Source organism: Somniosus microcephalus, chromosome 10 (assembly GCF_052327205.1).
Source record: "Somniosus microcephalus isolate GS21.2 chromosome 10, FLI_Smic_1.0, whole genome shotgun sequence".
NCBI lineage: Eukaryota > Metazoa > Chordata > Chondrichthyes > Squaliformes > Somniosidae > Somniosus > Somniosus microcephalus.
In genome coordinates this window covers 229,664,102-229,688,724 of record NC_140996.1, presented here as the reverse complement: position 1 = coordinate 229,688,724, position 24,623 = coordinate 229,664,102, and the positions used below count along the sequence as shown (strand labels likewise).

Sequence of the window (24,623 nt, the reverse complement as noted above, 5' to 3'; positions counted from 1 at the left end):
TCTTTTTTTCTTACTTACAGATTCACGACAACTAAAAGTCTTGTGTGACAGTGAGGACATCAGTTGAGCCAAATCCCACGCTCACCGAACATTGTCACCAGCGCTATTTTCTTTAGCTTGGGTCAGTGTAATCAGGAGTGAGCAGTAATGTCAGCCGGGGCTCAGTGGGCAGCACTCTCACCTCTGAGTCAGAAGGTTGTGGGTTCAAGTCCCACTCCCGAGACTTGAGCACAAAATCCAGTCTGACACTCCCAGTGCAGTGCTGAGGGAGCGCTGCGCTGTCGGAGGTGCTGTCTTTTGGATGAGACGTTAAACCGAGGCCCCGTCTGCTCTCTCAGGGCACTATTTCGAAGAAGAGCAGGGGAGTTATCCCCGGTGTCCTGGCCAACATTTATCCCTCAATCAACATCACCAAAAACAGATGATCTGGTCATTATCACATTGCTGTTTGTGGGAGCTTGCTGTGCGCAAATTGGCTGCCGCGTTTCCTACATTACAACAGTGACTACACTTGAAAAAGTATTTCATTGGCTGTAAAGCGCTTTGGGACATCTTAAGGTCGTGAAAGGCGCTATAGAAATGCAAGTTCTTCCTTTTTTTTCATTTTACAGGGTGAGTTTTTTCACCTTCCCTAGTTCAGGTCCGCTGAGCCCATCTGTAACAGTCTAAGCAGATAACTGACTGACCCAGCTCAGTAATGCACTATGGAAATTATATACTAATCCATACACGATTAGAAATGGGGGTGGCCACAGCAACCTGTAGGTACTGCAACTCGTTGCAAGACCCAATAAACACAGTGAGGCCCTTCTAACGTTACGTGACACACCCACTAAAATCACTCTCACCTTCCTCCCTCCACCCTCATTGCACTTGATAGATTTTGCATTCAGTAACCCGATATGTTGTCCCTACTTCATCCCTCAGTTCAATCAGTAACTAGTGGTGTTCCGCAGGGGTCAGTGCTGGGACCCCAACTCTTTACAATCTATATTAACAATTTGGAGGAAGGGACCGAGTGCAACATATCCAAGTTTGCCAACGATACAAAGATGGGAGGGAAAGCAGTGAGTGAGGAGGACATAAAAAACCTGCAAAAGGACATAGACTAAGGCTAAGCGAGTGGGCAGAGATTTGGCAGATGCAATATAATGTTGGAAAGTGTGAGGTTATGCACTTTGGCAGAAAAAATCAAAGAGCAAGTTATTATCCAAATGGAGAGAAACTGCAAACTGCTACAGTACAAAGGGATCTGGGGGTCCTGGTGCATGAAACACAAAAAGTTAGTATGCAGGTGCAGCAGGTGATCAGGAAGGCCAATGGAATCTCGGCTTTTATTGCAAGGGGGATGGAGTATAAAAACAGGGAAGTCTTGCTGCAGTTATACAGGGTATTGGTGAGGCCACACCTGGAATACTGCGTGCAGTTTTGGTTTCCATATTTAAGAAAAGATATACTTGCTCTCGAGGCAGTTCAGAGAAGGTTCACTCGGTTGATTCCAGAGATGAGGGGGTTGACGTATGAGGAAAGGTTGAGTAGGTTGGGCCTCTACTCATTGGAGTTCAGAAGAATGAGAGGCGATCTTATCGAAACATGTAAGATTGTGAGGGGGCTTGATCGGGTGGATGCGGTGAGGATGTTTCCACTGATGGGTGAGGCTAGAACTAGGGGGCATAATCTTAGAATAAGGGGCTGCCCTTTCAAAACTGAGATGAGGAGAAACTTCTTCACTCAGAGGGTAGTAAATCTATGGAGTTTGCTACCCCAGAGAGCTGTAACATTAAATAAATTTAAAATGGAGATAGACATTTTCCTAGCAGATAAGGGAATTAGGGGTTACGGGGAGAGGGCAGGGAAGTGGACGTGAGTCTAGATTTGGATCAGCCATGATCCTATTGAATGGCGGAGCAGGCCCGAGGGGCCGTATGGCCTACTCCTGCTCCTATTTCTTATGTTCTTATATACTTGGTCATAAATGTAAGATAGTCGCTAACACAAGCAATCGGGAATTCAGGAGAAACTTCTTTACTCAGAGAGTGGCTAGAATGTGAAACTCACCAACACAAGGAGTGGTTGAGGCGAATAGTATAGATGCATTTAAGAGTAAGCTAGATAAACACACGAGAGAGAAAGGAATAGAAGGATATGCTGATGAGGTGAGATGAAGAGGGGCGGGGGGAGGCTCATGTGGAGCAGTTGGGCCGAATGGCCTGTTTCTATGCAATTTGTAATCTGTAGAGCGATTCCTCCCGATCTACCATAGAAACATAGAAGATAGGAGCAGGAGTAAGCCATTCAGCCCCTCGAGCCTGCTCCGCTATTCAATGTGATCATGGCTGATCATCCAAATTCAGTACCCTGTCCCTGCTTTCTCCCCATATCCCTTGATCCCCTTAGCCTTAAGAAATATATCTAACTCCTTCTTGAATATAAGAACATAAGAACATAAGAAATAGGAGCAGGAGTAGGCCAATCGGCCCCTCGAGCCTGCTCCGCCATTCAATAAGATCATGGCTGATCTGATCCTAACCGCCAATCTACTATCACAGAACCATCTCCTGAATCTAACAGAATTAGACACACGAAATAGGAGCAGGATCAGGCTACACGGCCCCTGGGCCCGCTCCGCTACCCACAGGGCCATGACCGATCCGAACCTAGACTCATGTCCAAATTCCTGCCCGCTCCCCATAACCCTTTATTCCCTTTACTTCTAGGAAACTGTCTATTTCTGTTTTAAATTTATGTAATGATGTAGCTTCTACAGCTTTTTGGGGCAGCATATTCCATGGACCTACCACCCTCTGAGTGAAGTAGTTCCTCCTCATCTGTTTTGAAAGAGCAGCCCCTTATTCTAAGACTATGCCCCCTAGTTCTATTTTCACCCATCATCGGGAACATCCTCCCCGCATCCACCCGATCCAACCCCTTCACAATCTTATATGTTTCAATAAGATCGCCTCTCATTCTTCTGAACTCCAATGAGTAGAGTCCCAATCTACTCAACCTCTCCTCATACGTCCATCCCCTCATCCCCGGGATTAACTGAGTGAACCTTCTTTGTACTGACTCGAGAGCAAGTATGTCTTTTCTTAAGTATGGACACCAAAACTGTATGCAGTATTCCAGGTGCGGTCTCACCAGTACCTTGTACAACTGAAGCAATACGTCCCTATTTTTATATTCTATCCCCCTAGCAATGAAAGCCAACATTCCATTGGCCTTCTTAATCACTTGCTGCACCTGCATACTAACCTTTTGAGTTTCGTGCACCAGAACCCCCAGATCCCTTTGTACTTCAGTACTTTCCAGTTTCTTGCCATTAAGATAATAACTTGCTCTATGATTTTTCCTGCCAAAGTGCATAACCTCACACTTTCCAGTATTGTATTCCATCTGCCAAATCTCTGCCCACTTACTTAGCCTGTCTATGTCCCCTTGCAGGTTTTTTATGTCCTCCTCACTCACTACTTTCCCTCCCATCTTAGTATCATCTGCAAACTTTGATATGTTACACTCGGTCCCCTCCTCCAAATCGTTAATATAGATTGTAAAGAGTTGGGGACCCAGCACTGACCCCTGCGGAACACCACTAGTTACTGATTGCCAGTCTGAGAATGAACCATTTATCCCAACTCTCTGCCTTCTGTTAGATAGCCAATCCTCTATCCATGCCAGAATATTACCCCCAATCCCGTGATTTTTTATCTTAAGCAATAATCTTTTGTGTGGCACCTTGTCAAATGCCTTTTGGAAGTCTAAATACACTACGTCCACTGGTTCCCCTTTATCCACCCTATATGTTACTTCCTCAAAGAACTCCAGCAAATTTGTCAAACATGACTTCCCCTTCATAAAACCATGCTGACTTTGTCCTATTAAATTATGATTATCCAAATGTCCTGTTACTGTCTCCTTAATAATGGACTCCAATATTTTACCTACCACAGATGTTAGGCTAACCAGTCTATAGTTTCCAGCCTTCTGTCTACTGCCCTTTTTAAATAAGGGCGTTACATTAGCAGTTTTCCAGTCTGCCGGGACCTTTGCTGAGTCCAGGGAGCTTTGGAAAATTATTACCAATGCATCCACAATCCCTAATGCCACTTCCCTCAAGACCCTAGGATGTAAGCCATCAGGTCCAGGTGATTTATCCGCCTTGAGTCCCATTATTTTACCGAGTACCACTTCCTTAGTGATTTTGATCGTGTTTAGCTCCTCCCCCCCTATAGCCCCCTGTTTGTCCAGTGTTGGGATATTCTTAGTGTCTTCTACTATAAAGACTGATGTAAAATATTCATTCAGTGTTTTTGCCATCTCCATATTTCCCACCATTAATTTAATGAATTGGCCTCCACTGCCTTCTGTGGTAGAGAATTCCACAGGTTCACCACTCTCTGGGTGAAGAAATTCCTCCTCATCTCTGTCCTAAATGGCTTACCCCTTATCCTTAGACTGTGACCCCTGGTTCTGGACTCCCCCGCCATCGGGAACATCCTTCCTGCATCTAGTCTGTCTAGTCCTGTTAGAAATTTATAAGTTTCAATGAGATCCCCTCTCATTCTTCTAAACTCCAGCAAATATAAGCCCAATCGACCCAATCTCTCCTCATACGTCATTCCTGCCATCTCAGGTACCGACCTTATTTCTGCAGCCAACGTGGTAGCTTTGAAATTCCTAAACAAATGCCACGCTCCTCTCCTAACGAAACCCTTACCCGCCACAGTTCTTCCAAACCACTTGCATCTGTAACACTACTTAGCAGCGAAATGGATCTTTGTGTCCCGTAACTGCATCTGAGCAGAGAGGCTGTTCATACCCCACTGACCCGAAAAACAGGCTTTGGTGCCGCCCCTCCTGTTGTTGCCGTTTGTGCCGTTGGCGCCATTTAAACGAGCGTTTCCTGTATATAAATGCAAGTTGTTGCCTCAAAAAGTGTATTTTCTTATATACCAGGCCTGCATAACCCAACAGCCTGAAGGGAGAACAGGACCAGAAGCGGATAACCCAACTGCTCGAACGGCCTTGTATTTTATTAGCCAAGTGACACTAGAACCTGCAGAAACATAAATCAGAGTGATACCATAACGGCACAACCGTGAGCCTAAAAACATGGCCTAGAAATTCGGTAAGCTCGCCTGGGCGCCGGAATTTCTGCTCCGGACGGAGCCGCTTGCGCCAGCGCTATATTCAGTTTCTGCACCCCAAATGGAAGCGGGGCGCTGCTCAAGGTGCCCCGCATCCCTCTTGGGGCGCTGCAACTGAATATCGCAGCGCAACGTGCCGTACTGCAGGCCTTCCTCCCCTTCTTAAAGGGGAGGGGCCTGCACCAGCGCTATCTCCGATCGCGAGTGCCGGCAATAGAGCCCGGCACCGAGGAGAAGTGCCGGGCTCTTGGGAGACAGCCGGCACTGCCCGGGGGGGGATCAGGAGGCCGGGGACGGCGGCGCGAGGCGGTGCGGGCAGGCGGCCAGCAAAAAAAATGGCCGTCCCGCACGTCCCCTTTAATTAGCGCCACTACCGCCACAGGTTGGCCCCCCTGAACCGGTCGCAGATTGCGACCGGCGTTACAGCGGAGGGCGCGACCCAATATCGCGATCGGGGCGGTAGCGGGACGCTGCGCACACCGATGATGTCATCGGTGGCGGAGCAGCGCTACAGGCTAACGCCGCCATTAGCACCCTGCTAAATTTCACGGGGGGCGTGGCCAGTGGCGCTAAAGCTACTAAGTGCCCTCTTTGGGCGCTAACTGGTGGCGCAGCCCACTGAATTTCTAGGCCAAGGATTGTTACAGCCTGAAGGTTGATGGCTTTGATGAAGCATTCCCCCAAAACATTAACCCAACTTCCTCTTTCAGATGCCGAGAGTCCTGCTGTGTATTTCCAGTATTTTCTGTTCAATTTTCTGCATCATCCCCAAGCCTAAAAAGACATGTAACATCAGGTTAGGTGATATCAGGACTGGATCACCCAAAGAAAGAAAGACTTTCATTTATATCGCGCCTTTCGTGTCTTAATAGGATGTCCCAAAGCGCCCTATAGCCAAGTACTTGTTTGAAGTGCAGTCACTGTCGTAATGTAATCGCATGCCCGATACAAGACTCCCAAAACAAGCGCTCTACTCGGAGCTCTGACACGGCAAGAGAGCCCCAGGTGGGCAGAGGAAACGCTTCAAGGACACCCTCAAAGCCGCCTTGAAAAAGTGCAACATCCCCACCGACACCTGGGAATCCCTGGCCCAAGACCGCACAAAGTGGAGGAGAAGCATCCGGGTGTTGTGTCGGTACCTTTCTACCTAGACACAATTAGAACTCAGAACCCAGAGATTCAAACATGAAGTGCTTTATTCAGGAAGGAAAGGAAAGTTCTGGAGAGTTCCGAACAAAGAGAGCTAAACTTAACCAAGAGAACACCCAACCATGTATCTGCTGTGACAGTGCCACCACAGGTGGGAGGAGAACACACAATACATAACATATTCCTCCCCTCTTAAATGAAAGGTCCACATTATTCCTCAACAGGTAAGTTACTTTCAATGCACTCAACTAACCAAGGGTAGAGGTAGACTGCCTCAAACCCTGACTTTACCCTGGGGTTTATTCTGCCCCAGTCTTGTGGGTAAGTCACTAAGCCTACAGATCCAAGCGTCTTGGAGGCCGCCGCTCTCCGACAGGATACCGGTGGTCATCGCTGGCTTCCACAGCAGTAGGCATTGACACAGGCCTAGATAGAGAATGTGCCTGTGTCAGTCGAAAGTCAGGAGCTTGCACAGGTGGAACAGTCTCTATGACTTCCTGTGTTGGAGAAGAGCACTGTGGCAAAGGATGCTGGTTTGCGGTATTGTCCGGAAACAGTTCACGCCAACCAGCTGTTGGAGCCTCTGTGGCTGTCTCTGCTCCTAGCAACAGTTGATCTGTGTCTCTTCTCCAGACGACGTCCTCAGCAGTCTCAACCGCGTAAGACACAGGGCCCGTCTGCGCGATCACCGTAGCAGGAACCCATTTCGGTCCAGTGTTGTAGCTTCGAGCTAGGACGTGCTCTCCAGGGTGAAACCGTCTCTCCTTGGCTCTTCTCTCTTTTCAACTTGAGCTTGTTGTTGACAATGGACAACCTGTTCTGCCCTTGGAGGTTTGAGTAAGTCAAAACTTGTCCGCAACTGCCTCTTCATCATGAGCGAAGCAGGGGGAAGTTTTGGTTGTGGCATGCGGCTCGTTCCTGTAGGACAACAGGAAGCTGTTCAGACGTTGGTGGATTGAGCCCTAACCTTGCGATGCCTTCAAGGCGTGCTTCAAAGTTTGCACGAACCTTTCTGCCAGGCCGTTAGTAGAGGGATGATAGGGCGCAGACCTGATGTGTTGGACACCATTCACATGCAGGAAGGTTGCAAACTCCTGTGGTACAAATTGTGGACCGTTGTCACTTACGAGTTGTTCCGGTGAGCCATAACGGCTGAACATTTCACCAAGTTTCTCAATTGTTTTCTCTGCCGTGGTAGACCTCATCACAGCGACCTCCGGCCACTTGCTACGAGCGTCCACAACCACCATAAACATCTTCTCTTTGAAAGGACCGGCGAAGTCCACATGTACTCGCTGCCACACTTCTGCAGGCCAATCCCAGGGGTGTAGGGTTGCCAGCTGTGGAACATTTGACATGGGGAACATGTTTTGGCTTTCTCCTCAATATTTCCATCGAGACCTGGCCACTAGAAGTAGCTTCTTGCCATTTCCTTCATCTGAACCATCCCACTGTGGCCTGTATGAAGTTGTTGCAGTATAGGTTCCCTCAGAGGTGGCGGAATGATGACACGGCATCCCCAAAGAAGACAACCTGCCTGGACGGAGAGCTCATTTCTTTTTGAAACGTAAGGTTTCAAACTAGGAGAATCTCCTATAGCTCTCCCTCAAATGACATCGTCCATTACCTCAGACAGGACTGGATCATTGTGGGTGTACCTTCGCACCTGAACTGCCGTGACAGGTGCTCCCTCCACTTGTCTAAAGTAGAAGATGTCTATCTGACGAGGCTCTGGGGGAGTAACAGGCAAGGGTAGCCTCGAGAGACCGTCTGCGTTGCCGTGCAAGTCTGATTTGCGATATTTGATGTCGTATGTGTGTCCTGACAACAGTAAAGCCCACCTTTGCATCCTGCTTGCAGCAAGAGACGGAATTCCGGTGTGGGGCCCGAAGATTGAAATCAATGGACGGTGGTCCGTCAGGAGTGTGGACCTTCTCCCAAACAGGTACTGATGAAATTTTCGAATTCCAAAAACGATTCCCAAGGCCTCGCGCTCAATCTGTGCATAGTTACTCTCGGCCTTGTTCAAGGTGCGTGATGCGAAGGCGATAGGTTTCTCTTCACCAGAAAGCATGATGTGGGATATGACTGCTCCCACACCATATGGTGACGCATCACATGCTAGCTGCACGGGTAGCTTTGGGTCGAAGTGTGTCAGGACCTCCGATTTCAGCAATGCTTTCTTTGCTTGGGCGAAAGCTTCGTTGCACAGTTCAGTCCATTTCCATGTTTTGCCTTGACATAGCAACTGATGTAATGGCTTCAGCAATGTTGTTAAGTCTGGAATAAACTTCCCATAGTAGTTAAGTAGCCCCAGAAATGAACGTAACTGGCTCACATTCTGGGGTGCTGGGGCCTCCACGATCGCCTTGACCTTTGACGGCACCTTATGCAGGCCAGTAGCGTCAATCACATGCCCCAGGTACTCAACTGAAGACTGAAAGAATTCACATTTGTCTTTACGAACTCTGAGTCCGTACTCTTTCAGTCGTTGTAGTGTCGCATCCAAGTTCAAAAGATGATCCTCCTCATTTGTCCCAGTGACAAGGATGTCGTCCAGGTAGCACTGGACTCCTGGCAGTCCACTCAAAATCTGATCCATTGCCCTTTGGAATAGAGCAGGGGCCGACGTAATTCCAAATGGAAGGCGGCAGTGCCTGTCACAATTGTCAGCAGCTCCTTTGATTTGTCATCGACATGCATTTGTAGATAAGCCTGGCATAAGTCTATTTTGCTGAACTTTTGCCCTCCGGCCAGGCCTGTAAAAAGACCATCAATGAGGGGAAGAGGGTACTGTTCCGCAGACAGCACCGGGTTAATAGTCACTTTAAAATCCCCGCAGATTCGAACAGATCCATTCTTTTTCAGGACAGGAATAATGGGTGTGGCCCATTTGCTCATGCTCACAGGCTCCAGGACTCCATTCTCGACTAAGGCCTCCAAGTTAGCCTCAACTTTTGGCCTAATTGCATAGGGTACAGGTTGGGCTTTGTGAAACTTCGGCTTGCTGTCAGGTTTAATGTCCAGTCTCACACTGATCTTTTTCATGCTCCCAAGTTCCCCATTGAAGAGTTCTGCATGTTTGTTTAACACTGCAGTCAGACCTGACTCCCCTTTTGACATCATGTGGACTGCAGGCCAGTCCAGCGTGATTTTCTCTAGCCACGCACGTCCCAGTAGCGATGGGTAATTTCCCTTTACCACATATAGTGGCAGTTTCGCAGTCTGTCCATTCAATTTAACTGTCACCTCAATGGCGCCTCTCATGGCCACAGGTTCGCCGGTATACGTCTTTAGCACAATGTTTGTTGGCTGAAGGGTAAGATGCTTTAGCATTTTGTTGTAGACAGTGTCTGAAACAAGGGACACAGCCGCGCCTGTGTCCACCTCCATCCGCACTGATTGTCCCTCCACCAGTGGTGACACCCAGTAGCCATTTGAACCACCTGCAACCGTCAGTATGTGCACCTCTTCCTCCTCAGAGGTGTCGCTCCCCTCTGTTTTGCTTGTTCCATCATACTGCACTGAATGAACACTCTTTTCCCTCTCTTGTCCAAATACAGACATTCTGCTTTCATGCTTCCCAGCTCTGTCTGCTCTTTTTTTACCTCTACAGGCGCGTTCAATGTGACCCTTTTTGCCACAATTTTGGCATTCCAGCTCAGTACACCAGCAGTCATTAGCGCGATGGCCCGTTTTCCCACAACGGTAACATGTGCCGTTCCGCGCACCTTTAGGCTCAGACGACACCTTGTGAACTCTCCCTGTTGAACTCAACTGGTGAGCCTCCTTTTCCGCCATCTCCATGGAGACACTAACTTCAATGGCCTTTTCAAGAGTAAGGATGTCCTCAGTAAGAAGGCGCTTCTGTGTGGCTACACTTTGCAGACCACACACAAGTCTGTCTCTAATGGTGTCATTCAGCACCTCCTTGAACTCGCAGTGTTCTGGCAACCTTTTTAAAGCAGCAATAAACATCGTCACTGATTCCCCCTCCTCTTGATTCCGTTTGTGAAATCTAAATCTCTCAGCAATAACCAGAGGTTTTGGTGAAAAATGTGCTCCAAGAATTTCCACTAGTTGCTTATATGTTTTAGTTCCTGGCTTATCTGGCTGCACAAGGCTGCGAAGTAAATTGAATGTCTTCGGCCCCATTACACTCAAAAAGGTAGGCACGACCTTTTCGTTTGCCACCGCATTCGCCAATACAAAATAGTCAAAACGTTCTGTATAAGCGCTCCATTGCTCCACATTTTCATCAAAATCACCGATGTTTCCCAATATAGTAGCCATCTCACGTTTCAAATTAAAATTTCTGTTTACTCACTGCACCCGTAACGTTAATGTGATGCTGCAATCTCTGTTCCGAGTGTTTTGTAGTCGAAAACAAGAAAGTTCCCACAATGCAGATTCATCCGATCCTCGTCGCCACTTTGTTGTGTCGGTACCTTTCTACCTAGACACAATTAGAACTCAGAACCCAGAGATTCAAACATGAAGTGCTTTATTCAGGAAGAAAAGTTCTGGAGAGTTCCGAACAAAGAGAGCTAAACTTAACCAAGAGAACACCCAACCATGTATCTGCTGTAACAGCGCCACCACAGGTGGGAGGAGAACACACAATACATAACACCGGGAAGGCGCCGAACACCTTGAGTCTCTTCGCCGGGAGCAGGCGGAAGCCAAGCGCAGGCAGCACAAGGAGCGCACGTCAACACAAGCACCCCACCCACCCGCCCCTTCAACCACCGTCCGCCCCACCTGTGACAGAGACTGTAGGTCCTGCATTGGACTCATCAGTCACCTGAGAACTCATTTTTAGTGTGGGAGCAAGTCATCCTCGGTTCCGAGGGACTGCCTAAGAAGAAGAATGTAGGAGAAAGCTCAGAAAGTAAAATTAGAATAGAACTGTCTCTACATCCCAAGAATGTGAAGGCAGAGTTATACCAGGAGAGATACTGTACAACAGGGGAGCCAGAAATGCAAGCGTTGTGTCGTAATGTCACCAACGTTCCCATTAAGTTGCGCGGCCACGGTCTGGAGGTACCACGCAGGCCACTCACCGGCTTTTCAATGGGAATAACCGCGCGTGCACCAAAAATTGAATGGGCCGCGCAGCCAATTAAAGGGCCCGCGCACCAAAACAAAGTTACAGGGAATATTGAATGTCAAACAGTGATTTATTTTCTAGCGAGCCACTTTACAAATTAATTCAGATGCTTTAAGTGGAATTGATAACCAAATTGTTGGCTGAAAGGACTTCAGAGGACCCTGCTATACGTTTAGCCACACCTGAAACATCAGGTGACCATTTGAATTTGAAAGCATGTCCTCAGATTATTATCTGAACGGCAATAGATTGGGAAAAGGGGAAGTGCAACGAGACCTGGGTGTCCTTGTGCACCAGTCGCTGAAGGTAAGCATGCAGGTGCAGCAGGCGGTTAAGAAGGCAAATAGTATGTTGGCCTTTGTAGCGAGAGGATTCGAGTACAGGAACAAGGATGTCTTGCTGCAGTTGTACAGGGCCTTGGTGAGACCACATCTTGAGTATTGTGTGCAGTTTTGGTCGCCTTATCTGAGGAGGGATGTTCTTGCCATGGAGGGAGTGCAGCGAAGATTCACCAGACTGATACCTGGGATGGCAGGAATGACGTATGAGGAGAGATTGGGTCGATTGGGCTTATACTCGCTAGAGTTTAGAAGAATGAGAGGGGATCTCATTGAAACTTATAAAATTCTAACAGGACTAGACAGACTAGATGCAGGAAGGATGTTCGCGATGGTCGGGGAGTTCAGAACCAGGGGTCACAGTAAAGATAAGGGGTAAGCCATTTAGGACAGAGATGAGGAGGAATTTCTTCACCCAGAGAGTGGTGAACCTGTGGAATTCTCTACCACAGAAGGCAGTAGAGGCCAATTCATTAAATATATTCAAGAAGGAGTTGGATATATTTCTTAAGACTAAAGGGATCAAGGGGTATGGGGAGAAAGCAGGGACAGGGTACTGAATCTGGATGATCAGCCATGATCTCATTGAATGGCGGAGCAGGCTCGAGGGGCCGAATGGCCTACTCCTGCTCCTATCTTCTATGTTTCTATGTTTCATGCTGTCCAATCCCAATTCAGATTTCTGCTTTTCCTACTGTCCTCCTTAGTTCACAAGCCTGAAATCTTATCTCCTCTTACTTTTCACTTTGCTAATGATGATAATCTTTGTTCTAATCTAAGTCCTGGAATCCGGTGTAACACTTCCCCCTAAATCAATGTCCCTTTCAAGGTAGAGTAAACATACCTGAATGCAACAACTATACCAAGACCCTGGGTTGTGACTGGTGTATCTGAGACTGAGTGTATCAAATGGGTTGAACTGCTTTAGTTACACTGAATAAACTCAGTAGGGCAGCTTTATACTAAATATTGTGTTTTCCCTTACCGAAGTGCGTGCACACTTTTTTTTCTGAATTGTTATTGTCAACAAGAAAGAAAGAAGTTCCATTTCTATAGCGTCCTTCACGCGCTCAGGACGTCCCAAAGAGCTTTAGAGCCAATGAAGTACTTTTTGAAGTGTGGTCACTGTTGTAATGTAGGAAACGTGGCAGCCAATTTGTGCACAGCAAGCTCCCACAAACAGCAATGTGATAATGACCAGAGCATTGGGGAAAAATTCTGTTGATTTGCGCCTCCCATTAGTGCCCTAACTAAGGGTGCAAAGCAACAGGTGCCTGGGCGCGGGCCTGCCAACGCCTCCCGCGAAATTCTTGGGATGCTACCAGTGAATTTTGGGCACGGGGGCGCTAATTTTCTCAAAGTTAGCGCCCCAAAGGGGGTGCGACCCAATTTTTTCCCCCCATGTGTTTTTATGCGTTGGTTGAGCAATAAGCATCAGCTTGGACACTGGGGAGAACTCCCCCGCTCTTCTTCGAATAGTGCCATGGGATCTTTTACATCCACGTGAGAGAGCAGACGGGGACTCGCTTTTAACATCTCATCCAAAAGACAGCACCTCTGACAGTGCAGCACTCCCTCAGTACTGCCCCTCTGACAGTGCAGCGCTCCCTCAGTACTGCCCCTCCGACAGTGCAGCACTCCCTCAGTACTGCCCCTCCGACAGTGCAGCACTCGCTCAGTACTGCCCCTCCGACAGTGCGGCGCTCCCTCAGTACTGCCCCTCCGACAGTGCGGCCGTTCCCTCAGTACTGCCCCTCCGACAGTGCGGCGCTCCCTCAGTACTGCCCCTCTGACAGTGCGGCGCTCCCTCAGTACTGCCCCTCCGACAGTGCGGCCGTTCCCTCAGTACTGCCCCTCCGACAGTGCGGCGCTCCCTCAGTACTGCCCCTCTGACAGTGCGGCGCTCCCTCAGTACTGCCACTCCGACAGTGCGGCCGTTCCCTCAGTACTGCCCCTCCGACAGTGCAGCACTCCCTCAGTACTGCCCCTCTGACAGTGCAGTGCTCTCTCAGTACAGCCCTTCCAACAGTGCAGCACTCCCTCAGTACTGCCCCTCTGACAGTGCAGCGCTCCCTCAATACTGCCCCTCCGACAGTGCAGCACTCCCTCAGTACTGCCCCTCTGACAGTGCAGCGCTCCCTCAGTACTGCCCCTCCGACAGTGCGGCGCTCCCTCAGTACTGCCCCTCCGACAGTGCGGCGCTCCTTCAGTACTGCCCCTCCGACAGTGCGGCGCTCCCTCAGTACTGCTCCTCCGACAGTGCGGCGCTCCCTCAGTACTGCCCCTCCGACAGTGCGGCGCTCCCTCAGTACTCCCCCTCCGACAGTGCAGCGTTCCCTCAGTACTGCCCCTCCGACAGTGCGGCGTTCCCTCAGTACTGCCCCTCCGACAGTGCGGCATTCCCTCAGTACTACCCCTCCGACAGCGCGGCGCTCCCTCAGTACTGCCCCTCCGACAGCACGGCGCTCCCTCAATACTGCCCCTCCGACAGTGCAGCGCTCCCTCAGTACTGCCCCTCCGACAGTGCGGCGCTCCCTCAATACGGCCCCTCCGACAGTGCAGCACTCCCTCAGTACTGCCCCTCCGACAGTGCGGCGCTCCCTCAGTACTACCCCTCCGACAGTGCGGCGCTCCCTCAATACTGCCCCTCCGACAGTGCAACACTCCCTCAGTACTGCCCCTCCGACAGTGCGGCGCTCCCTCAGTACTGCCCCTCCGACAGTGCGGCGCTCGCTCAGTACTGACCCTCCGACAGTGCGGCGCTCCCTCCATACTGCCCCTCCAACAGTGCGGCGCTCCCTCAGTACTGCCCCCTCTGACAGTGCAGCACTCCCTCAGTAGTGCCCCTCCGACAGTGCGGCGCTCCCTCAGTACTGCCCCTCCGACAGTGCGGCGCTCGCTCAGTACTGACCCTCCGACAGTGCGGCACTCCCTCAATACTGCCCCTCCAACAGTGCGGCGCTCCGTCAGTACTGCCCCCTCCGACAGTGCGGCGCTCCCTCAGTGCTGCCCCTCCGACAGTGCGGCGCTCCCTCAGTACTGCCCCTCCGACAGTGCGGCGCTCCCTCAGTACTGCCCCTCCGACAGAGCGGCGCTCCCTCAGTGCTGCCCCTCCGACAGTGCTGCACTCCCTCAGTACTGCCCCTCCGACAGTGCGGCGCTCCCTCAGTACTGCCCCTCCGACAGTGCGGCGCTCCCTCAGTACTGCCCTCCGACAGTGCAGCGCTCCCTCAGTACTGCCCCTGCGACAGTGCGGCGCTCCCTCAGTACTGCCCCTCTGACAGTGCGGCGCTCCCTCAGTACTGCCCCTCTGACAGTGCGGCGCTCCCTCAGTACTGCCCCTCCGACAGTGCAGCACTCCCTCAGTACTGCCCCTCCGACAGTGCGGCGCTCCCTCAGTACTGCCCCTCCGACAGTGCGGCGCTCCTTCAGTACTGCCACTCCGACAGTGCGGCGCTCCCTCAGTACTGCTCCTCCGACAGTGCGGCGCTCCCTCAGTACTGCCCCTCCGACAGTGCGGCGCTCCCTCAGTACTCCCCCTCCGACAGTGCAGCGTTCCCTCAGTACTGCCCCTCCGACAGTGCGGCGTTCCCTCAGTACTGCCCCTCCGACAGTGCGGCATTCCCTCAGTACTACCCCTCCGACAGCGCGGCGCTCCCTCAGTACTGCCCCTCCGACAGCGCGGCGCTCCCTCAATACTGCCCCTCCGACAGTGCAGCGCTCCCTCAGTACTGCCCCTCCGACAGTGCGGCGCTCCCTCAATACGGCCCCTCCGACAGTGCAGCACTCCCTCAGTACTGCCCCTCCGACAGTGCGGCGCTCCCTCAGTACTACCCCTCCGACAGTGCGGCGCTCCCTCAATACTGCCCCTCCGACAGTGCAACACTCTCTCAGTACTGCCCCTCCGACAGTGCGGCGCTCCCTCAGTACTGCCCCTCCGACAGTGCAGCGCTCGCTCAGTACTGACCCTCCGACAGTGCGGCGCTCCCTCAATACTGCCCCTCCAACAGTGCGGCGCTCCCTCAGTACTGCCCCCTCCGACAGTGCGGCGCTCCCTCAGTGCTGCCCCTCCGACAGTGCGGCGCTCCCTCAGTACTGCCCCTCTGACAGTGCGGCGCTCCCTCAGTACTGCCCCTCCGACAGAGCGGCGCTCCCTCAGTGCTGCCCCTCCGACAGTGCTGCACTCCCTCAGTACTGCCCCTCCGACAGTGCGGCGCTCCCTCAGTACTGCCCCTCCGACAGTGCGGCGCTCCCTCAGTACTGCCCTCCGACAGTGCGGCGCTCCCTCAGTACTGCCCCTCCGACAGTGCGGCGCTCCCTCAGTACTGCCCCTCCGACAGTGCGGCGCTCCCTCAGTACTGCCCCTCCGACAGTGCGGCGCTCCCTCAGTACTGCCCCTCCGACAGTGCGGCGCTCCCTCAGTACTGCCCCTCCGACAGTGCGGCGCTCCCTCAGTACTGCCCCTCCGACAGTGCGGCGCTCCCTCAGTACTGCACTGGGAGTGTCAGCCTGGAGTTTTGAGCTCAAATCTCTGGAGCGGGACTTGAACCCACAAACCTTTGACTCAGAGGCTAGCCACTGAGCCACGGCTGACATGTAAAGGATGTTAACGTGAGGAAACTGCTTTCTATTTTGGGCACCAAGCACTTCCACGTCAAGCATAACAGACGCAGATTGCACCTCAATCTGCACTGCCTCAACATTTAAAAAAACCTGGAAATAAAAAGCTGGTGTCAGTAAAAGTGAGCATGAAGCTGTTGGATCATCATAAAAAACCCACTGGTTCACTAATGTCCTTTCGGGAAGGAAACCTGCCGTCCTTACCTATGGACGTGTGGAGTGTAAACACCAACCAAGACCTGTTGGGACGACTGGCTTATTCCTGTGCTGTTAATTCTATGTAAACCAGTCTGGCCTATATATGTGACTCCAGTCCCACACCAACGTGGTTGACTCTAAAATGGCCTCTGAAGCAGCCCAGCAAGCCACTCAGTCGTATCAAACAGCTACAAAGAAGGCCCACCACCACCCGCATTCCAAGGCAACTCGGGATGCCGGTCTTGCCAGCAATGCCCGCATCCAGGGAATGAATAAAAAAAAGAGCCCAAACCCATTAGAGCTCCCCCACTGCACCAGTTATGACATTTTCCCAGTCCCTCTGCCAGCCATCTTGTACCCTCTCTCTGAGTGATTGCCAATTTAGTGCCAATTGTTGCTGAAAAAGAGTTTCAATTCCCAGCACCATCATTCCTCAATTTGAGAAGCACACTAAAAGCTGTGAAAAATCAAAAACTATCAAGCCAGCTGAAATTCTACACATCAATAAGTTTAAATCACTAGTTCGGCCCCAGCTGGAGTATTGTGTCCAATTCTGGGCACCACACTTTAGGAAGGACGTGAAGGCTTTGGAGAGGGTACAGAAGAGATTTACTACAATGGTTCCAGGGATGAGGGATTAGAGTTACGTGGAGAGACTGGAGAAGCTGGGGTTGTTCTCCTTGGAGCAAAGAAGGCTAAGAGGTGTTTAAAATCATGAAGGGTTTAGACAGAGTAATTAAAGAGAAACTGTTTCCAATGGCTGAAGGATCGTCAACAAGAAGGCACAGATTCAAGATGATGGGCAAAAGAACCAGGGACGACATGAGGAAAAACTTTTTAACGCAAATTTACGTTAGGATTTGGAATGCACTGCCTGATAGGGCAGTGGATACAGATTCAATAGTAACCTTCAAAAGGGAATTGGATAAATACTTGAAGGAGAAAGAACTGCAGCGATATGGGGAAAGAGCGGGGGAGTGGGACTGACTGGATTGCTCTTCGGAACAGCCGGCGCAGACTCGATGGGCCGAATGGTCTACTTCTGTGCTGTACCATTCTATCATTCTAATTATGTTTTTAAAAGTTGGGGATTTCCTTGACAACACACACATCAAGATGACAGTCCTCTCTAAAAATCCAGTGGTTGAGGTCAATCTTGAGAGAATCCAGTCTACGGCTCACAACATAGAAACATAGAAGATAGGAGCAGGAGTAGGCCATTCGGCCCCTCGAGCCTGCTCCGCCATTCAATGAGATCATGGCTGATCATCCAAATTCAGTACCCTGTCCCTGCTTTCTCCCCATATCCCTTGATCCCTTTAGCCTTTAGAAAGATATCTAACTCCTTCTTGAATATATTTAATGAATTGGCCTCAACTGCCTTCTGTGGTAGAGAATTCCACAGGTTCACCACTCTCTGGGTGAAGAAATTCCTCCTCATCTCAGTCCTAAATGGTTTACCCCTTATCTTTAGACTGTGACCCCTGGTTCTGGACTCCCCTGACATTGGGAACATCCTTCCTGCATCTAGTCTGTCTAGTCCTGTTAGAATTTTATAAGTTTCAATGAGATCCCCTCTCATTCTTCTAAACTCCAGCGAATATAAGCCCAATTGACCCAATCTCCACACATACGTCATTCCTGCCATCCCAGGTATCAGCCTGGTGAATCTTCGCTGCACTCCCTCCATGCCAAGAACATCCTTCCTCAGATAAGGCGACCAAAATTGCACACAATACTCGAGGTGTGGTCTCACCAAGGCCCTGCACAACTGCAACAAGACATCCTTGCTGCTGTACTCGAATCCTCTCGCTATGAAGGCCAACATACCATTTGCCTTCTTAACCACCTGCTGCACCTGCATGCTTACCTTCAGCGACTGGTGCACAAGGACACCCAGGTCTCATTGCACTTCCCCTTCTCCCAATCTATTGCCATTCAGATAATAATCTGCCTTCCTGTTTTTGCCACCGAAGTGGATAACCTCGCATTTATCCACATTATACTGCATCTGCCATGCATCTGTCCAATCACCCAACCTGTCCAAATCATACTGGAGTTTCTCGGCATCCTCCTCACAGCACACACGTCCACTCAGCTTTGTGTCGTCTGCAAACTTGGAGATATTACATCTAGTTCCCTCGTCTAGATCATTAATATATATTGTGAATAGCTGGGGTCCTAGCACCGATCCCTGCGGTACCCCACTAGTCACTGCCTGCCACTCGGAAAACGACCCGTTTATTCCAAATCTTTGCTTCCTGTCTGCCAACCAGTTCTCTATCCAAGTCAGTTACTTACCCCCAATCCCATGAGGTTTAACTTTGCACGCCAATCTCTTATGCAGGACCTTATCAAAAGCCTTCTGAAAGTCCAAATATACCACATCCACTGGTTCTCCCTTATCTATTTTCCCAGTTACATCCTCAAAAAATTCCAGTAGATTAGTAAAGCACGATTTGCCTTTTGTAAATCCATGTTGACTTTGTCCGATCCTGTCACTGTTTTCCAAGTGCTCGGCTATTACATCTTTTATAATGGACTCTAGCATTTTCCCCACTACCGATGTCAGGATTACCGGTCTATAATTCCCCGTTTTCTCTCTACCACCTTTTTTGAATAGTGGAGTTACATTAGCTACCCTCCAATCCATGGGAACTATTCCAGAGTCTATAGAATTTTGGAAGATGACCAGCAATGCATCTACTATTTCTAGGACCACTTCCTTAAGTACCCTACGATGTAGATTATCAGGCCCTGGGGATTTATCGGCCTTCAATCCTGTCAATTTCCCTAACACCATTTCCCTACAAATACTGATTTCATTCAGTTCCTCCCTTTCATCAGACCCTATGTTCCCAGACATCTCTGGGAGGTTATTTGTGTTCTCCTTTGTGAAGACAGAACCAAAGTATGTATTTAATTGGTCTGCCATTTCTTTGTTCCCCATTATAAATTCCCCTGATTCTGACTGCAAGGGACCTACGCTTGACTTCACCAATCTTTTTCTCTTCACATATCTATAGAAGCTTTTACAGTCAGTTTTTATGTTCCCTGCAAGCTTACTCTCATACTCTATTTTCCCCCTCTTAATTAATCCCTTTGTCCTCCTTTGCTGAATCCTAAACTGCTCCCAATCCTCAGGTTTGCTGCTTTTTCTGGCCAATTTATATGTCCTCTCCTTGGATCTTATGCTATCCCTAATTTCCCTTGTTAGCCATGGTTGAGTCACCGTCTTTGTTTTATTTTTATGCCAAACAGGGATGAACATATTCTGTAGTTCATCCATGCGATCTTTAAATGTTTGCCATTGCCTATCCACCATCAACACTTCAAGTAACGTTCCCCAATCCATCCTAGCCAACTCGCGCCTCATACCATCGTAGTTTCTTTTATTTAAATTCAGAACCCTAGTTTCTGAGTCAAATACTTCACTCTCCATCTTAATGAAGAATTCTATCATATGATCGCTCCGCCCGAAGAGGCCTCGCACAACATTGCTAATTAATCCTTTCTCATTATATAATACCCAGTCTAAGATGGCCTGATCTCTAGTTGGTTCCTCGACATATTGGTCCAGGAAACCATAAGAAGTAGGAGCAGGAGTAGGCCATACGGCCCCTCGGGCCTGCTCCGCCATTCAATAGGATCATGGCTGATCCGAATCTAGACTCACGTCCACTTCCCTGCCCTCTCCCTGTAACCCCTAATTCCCTTATCTGCTAGGAAACTGTCTATCTCCATTTTAAATTTATTTAATGTTGCAGCTTTCGCAGCTCTCTGGGGTAGCAAATTTCATAGATTTACTACCCTCTGAGTGAAGAAGTTTCTCCTCATCTCAGTTTTGAAAGGGCAGCCCCTTATTCTTAGATTATGCCCCCTAGTTCTAGTCTCACCCATCAGTGGAAACATCCTCACCGCATCCACCCGATCAAGCCCCCTCACAATCTTATATGTTTCGATAAGATCGCCTCTCATTCTTCTGAACTCCAATGAGTAGAGGCCAAACCTACTCAACCTTTCCTCATACATCAACCCTCTCATCTCCAGAATCAACCGAGTGAACCTTCTCTGAACCGCCTCGAGAGCAAGTATATCTTTTCTTAAATATGGAAACCAAAACTGCACGCAGTATTCCAGGTGTGGCCTCACCAATACCCTGTATAACTGCAGCAAGACTTCCCTGTTTTTATACTCCATCCCCCTCGCAATAAAAGCCAAGATTCCATTGGCCTTCCTGATCACATGCTGCACCTGCATACTAACTTCTTGTGTTTCATGCACCATGTACTGTAGCACTTTGCAGTTTCTCTCCATTTAGATAATAACTTGCTCTTTGATTTTTTCTGCCAAAGTGCATAACCTCACACTTTCCAACATTATATTGCATCTGCCAAATCTCTGCCCACTCACTTAGCCTGTCTATGTCCTTTTGCAGGTTTTTTATGTCCTCCTCACTCACTGCTTTCCCTCCCATCTTTGTATCGTCGGCAAACTTGGATATGTTGCACTCGGTCCCTTCCTCCAAATCGTTAATATAGATTGTAAAGAGTTGGGGTCCCAGCACTGACCCCTGCGGAACACCATTAGTTACTGATTGCCAGCCCGAGAATGAACCATTTATCCCAACTCTTTGTTTTCTGTTAGATAGCCAATCTTCCACCCATGCCAGTATATTACCCCCAATCCCATGATTCCTTATCTTGATCAGTAATCTTTTGTGTGGAACCTTGTCAAATGCCTTTTGGAAGTCCAAATACACTACATCCAAATAAACCATCCCGTATACACTCCAGGAATTCCTCCTCCACAGTATTGTTACTAATTTGGTTAGCCCAATCTATATGTAGATTAAAGTCGCCCATGATAACTGTTGTGCCCTTATTGAATGCATCTCTAATTTCCCGTTTAATGCCATCCCCAACTTCAGCATTACTGTTTGGGGGTCTGTATACAACTGCCACCAACGTTTTCTGTCCCTTGGTATTTCTCAGCTCTACCCATACAGATTCCACATCATCAGAGCTAACATCCTTCCTTACTATTGTGTTAATCTCCTCTTTAACTAGCAATGCTACCCCATCTCCTTTTCCTTTTTGCCTGACTTTCCTCAATATTGAATACCCCTGGATGTTGAATTCCCAGCCTTGGTCACCCTGGAGCCATGTCTCCATAATCCCAATTATATCATATCCGTTTACGTCTATTTGCGCAGCTAATTCATCCACCTTGTTACGAATGCTCCTCACATTAAGACCCAAACCCTTCAGGCTTGTTTTTTTAACACTCTTAGATCTTTCAGAATTATTATTTACTGTGGCCATGTTTGATTTAAACCCTTGATTTCTCTGACTGCCACTTTTGCTTTTCTCCTTCCTGTCTTTTGCTTCTATCCTTGCTTCCCTTTCCTCTGTCTCCCTGCACAGGTTCCCAACCCACTGTCATTTTAGTTTAAACTCTCCCCAACAGCACTAGCAAACACTCCCCCTAGGACATCGGTCCCGGTCCTGCCCAGGTGCAAACCGTCCGGTTTGTACTGGTCTCACCTCCCCCAGAACCGGTTCCAATGTCCCAGGAATTTGAATCCCTCCTCCTTGCACCATTCCTCTAGCCACGTATTCACCTGAAATATCCTTCTATTTCTACTCTGACTAGCACGTGGTACTGGTAGCAATCCTGAGATTACTACCTTTGAGGTCCTATTTTTTAATTTACCTCCTAACTCCCTATATTCAGCTTTTAGGACCTCATCCCGGTTTTTACCTATATCGTTGGTACCTATATGCACCACAACAACTGGCTGTTCACCCTCCCCCTCCAGAATGCCCTGCAGCCGCTCTGAGACATCCTTGACCCTTGCACCAGGGAGGCAACATAACATCCTGGAGTCTCGTTTGCAGCCGCAGAAACGCCTATCTATTCCCCTTACAATAGAAACCCCTATCACTATAGCTCTCCCGCTCTTTTTTCTCCTGTCCTGTGCAGCAGAACCACCCACGGTGCCAGGAAGTTGGCTGCTGCTGCCTTCCCCCAATAAGCCATCTCCCTCAACAATATCCAAATTGGTATATCTGTTTGAGAGGGGGATTGCCACAGGGGACCCCTGCACTACCTGCCTGCGCCTACTACTCTGCCTGGCGGTCACCCATTCCCTTCCTGCCTGTGCAGCCTTTACCTGTGATGTGACCAACTGATTAAACGTGATATCCACGATGTCCTCAGCATCGCGAATGCTCCAGTATATATCCATTCGCAGCTCCAGCGACACAATGTGGTCTGTCAGTAGCTGCAGCTGGATACACTTCCCACACACATGGTCGTCAGGGACACAGGAAGTGTCCCTGATTTCCCACATAGTGCAGGAGGAGCATGCCACGGGGCTGAGCTGTGCTGCCATGACTTACCGTTTAATTAATTTAAATTAATTTAAATCAAATCAATACCACTAATTACACTACAATTGTGACGTGACTCCGGAACACTGCCGCCGGTCTGTGAGATTGGTAAGCCTTGTACTGTACCGCCGCTCTCTCCACTCCCAGCAGTGTTGCAAACACCCCAAATGAAGATGGGCGAATTATCTAACACAAAACAGCTCAATTTGCAATTCCTCAGGTAATGAAGCAGTCCATGCCCACATATAGCAAGACATGGACAACATCCAGGTTTGGGCTGATAAATGGTAAGTAACATTCATGCCACACAAGTTCCAGGCACTGACCATCTCCAACAAGAGAGAGTCTAATTCCCTCCTTGACTGTTCCAATACATCAATTGCCACTTCCCCACCAACCTTTGAGATCAACTCCAAGAAGGTCCTGGCGGTTCATAGAAACATAGAAGATAGGAGCAGGAGTAGGCCATTCGGCCCCTCGAGCCTGCTCCGCCATTCGATGAGATCATGGCTGATCATCCAAACTCAGTACCCCGTACCTGCCTTCTCCCCATATCCCTTGATACCTTTAGCTCTAAGAAATATATCTAACTCCTTCTTGAATATATTTAAAGACTTGGCCTCAACCACCTTCTGTGGTAGAGAATTCCACAGGTTCACCACTCTCTAGGTGAAGAAATTCTTCCTCATCTCTGTCCTAAATGGCTTACCCCTTACCCTTAGACTATTACCCCTGGTTCTGGACTCTCCGACCATCGGGAACATTTTACCTGCATCTAGTTTGTCCAGTCCTGTCAGAATTTTATAAGTTTCGATGAGTTTGCACATTCGCCCCGTGTTTGCGTGGGTTTCCTCCGGGTGCTCCGGTTTCCTCCCACAGTCCAAAGATGTGCGGGTTAGGTTGATTGGCTATGATAATAAAAAAAAAATTGACCCTTAGTGTTAGGGGGATTAAATACGTGGGGTTACGGGGATCAGGTGGGATATGTGTCGGTGCAGGCTCGATGGGCCGAAATGGCCTCTATCTGCACTGTGGGGTTTCTGTGATTCTGTGTGTTTCTGAGATCCCTTCTCATTCTTCTAAACTCCAGCGAGTATAAGCCCAATCGACCCAATCTCTCCTCAGACGTCATTCCTGCCATCCCAGGGATCAGCCTTGTGAATCTTCGCTGAACTCCTTCCATGGCAAGAACATCCTTCCTCAGATAAGGCGACCAAAACTGCACACAGTACTCAAGGTGCGGTCTCACCAAGGCCCTGTACAACTGCAGCAGGACATCCTTGCTCCTGTACTCAAACCCTTTCGCTATGAAGGCCAACATACCATTTGCCTTCTTCACCGCCTGCTGCACCTGCATGCTTACTTTCAGCGACTGGTGCACAAGGACACCCAGGTCTCGTTGCACTTCCCCTTCTCCCAATCTATTGCCATTCAGATAATAGTCTGCCTTTCTGTTTATGACACCAAAGTGGATAACATCGCATTTATCCACGTTATATTGCATCTGCCACGCTTCTGCCCAATCACCCAACCTGTCCAAATCATCCTGGAGTTTCTCGGTATCCTCCTCGCAGCACACACGCCCACCCAGCTTTGTGTCGTCTGCAAACTTGGAGATATTACATCTAGTTCCCTTATCTAGATCATTAATGTATATTGTGAATAG

General features: G+C 49.3%; 1 protein-coding gene across 1 annotated transcript in view; it reads right to left on the bottom strand.

Annotated features, from left to right (window-relative positions):
• The window catches only part of aamdc (adipogenesis associated, Mth938 domain containing), a 95,492-nt gene that overhangs the window by 40,844 nt on the left and 30,025 nt on the right, over positions 1 to 24,623 (bottom strand). The window lies entirely within an intron of this gene.